Here is a 1456-nt window from a genome sequence, read left to right as displayed (position 1 = left end):
TATGATATGTATGATATGTATATATCGTTTGATCCAGAGACGACAAGAATTGGATGACGCGCATCGATTCCCTTTCTTTTTCCTCATTCCTTCATTCACCGCGTCATCACCCCTACCACTTATTAAACGATAAAAATTCATCGTTCTATCGGACGACGTGGTGTTACGTTCTTCTCGAAAGTTGCATCACGTCGAACGATTTCATATCGTTAGAAACCTCTTTCCATCCATTCATCCATCCATCCATCCAACCATCCATCCATTCATCCATTCATCCATTCATCCATCCATCCATTCATCCATCCATCCATCCACCTCTCTCTATTTTTTTTTCTTTCTCAAACGATATATATATATATATACATATACGTGTGTGTGTATATTAATATACATATATAGTATTAATATATATGTATATTAATAAATTGACATATATACATACATACATACATACATATACATATATATATATATATATATATATATATATGTATGTATATAAAGTAATAATAAATAATATCAAAGTAACAGGTAGAAAATGTATGATTTCGTACAACATTCGATGAAATGAAAAAGGGGAAAAAGATAATAATAAAAAAAAAAAAAAAAGAAAGAAAGAAAGAAAGAAAAAAATACGGGTAAAGAATAACACATTAGAAATAATTAATAAGAGAATACGTACTCTCTTTCTATCTCTCTCTCTCTCTCTCTCTCTCTCTCTCTCTCTCTCTCTCGCGCGCGCACTTCATCTATCTTTCTCTCTTTTTCTTCCTTTCTTTCTCTTTCTTTTTCTTTTTCTTTTTGTCTTCACATTATTTTCAGTACACGTTTTCCTCTTCTTCTGACAGAAACGTCGATGATCTCGAATGGAACCGAGCGCACTCGTTGCAAAAGAAAATGAAATACTCGTAAGATTATTGTCTGCGTCGTCGTCGTCGTCGTCGTCGTCGTCGTCGTCGTCGTAATCGTAATCGTTCGACGTCGACGTCGCGTCCCGTAATTTCGTTTAATATAAATCAGATAAAATAAAGAGAGTGAGAGAAGGAGAAAGAAAAAAAAAAAAAAAAAAAGAAAGAAAAAAAAGAAAGAAAGAAAGAAAGAAAGAAAGAAAGAAAGGAAATAAAGGAAATAAAGGAAAAGAAAGATAAACGACGTGCCGGAACGGAGATCCTTACGGGCCGAGGTCGCGTTGGCCACTGTGAACCAACGACGCCAGCGTCGTCGTAGCTACCGTACCGCTCTTATCATCGTGTTACGACGTCGCGACGCCCACGCATGAGCGTTAGGCACGCGCGCCAATTTTTACCGCGCTTACTCTCTCCCCCTCCGCCGCCTCCCCCCCCCCATCCACCGAGCTTGACCTCGGCTAAGGGTCATTGATGATCCGCCGACACCGTACCAGACGTTTCTTTCTTCCTCTTATAAACTTTTTCTACTTTTATTTTCATCCTTTTTT

At 37.6% G+C, this 1456-nt stretch overlaps 1 protein-coding gene across 5 annotated transcripts in view; it reads right to left on the bottom strand.

The window, feature by feature from the left end:
* The window catches only part of LOC124432253 (growth factor receptor-bound protein 14-like), a 414015-nt gene extending 413292 nt beyond the window's left edge, over positions 1-723 (bottom strand). For 3 of the 5 annotated variants that reach the window (XM_046981008.1, XM_046981006.1, XM_046981007.1), the window contains exon 1: positions 1-237. This exon is cut by the window's left edge and continues 282 nt beyond it. The gene's annotated coding sequence lies outside the window, so the exon portion shown is untranslated. Of the gene's footprint in view, positions 238-682 lie in introns of those variants that run through there. The other 2 variants (XM_046981009.1, XM_046981011.1) reach the window with 2 other exon arrangements.
* Positions 724-1456: the final 733 nt, after the last annotated feature.

This window comes from Vespa crabro, chromosome 24 (genome assembly GCF_910589235.1).
Source record: "Vespa crabro chromosome 24, iyVesCrab1.2, whole genome shotgun sequence".
In the NCBI taxonomy this organism is placed as follows: domain Eukaryota; kingdom Metazoa; phylum Arthropoda; class Insecta; order Hymenoptera; family Vespidae; genus Vespa; species Vespa crabro.
The sequence above is the reverse complement of the archived record's forward strand: the minus strand, read 5'-3'. Positions and strand labels throughout refer to the sequence as shown.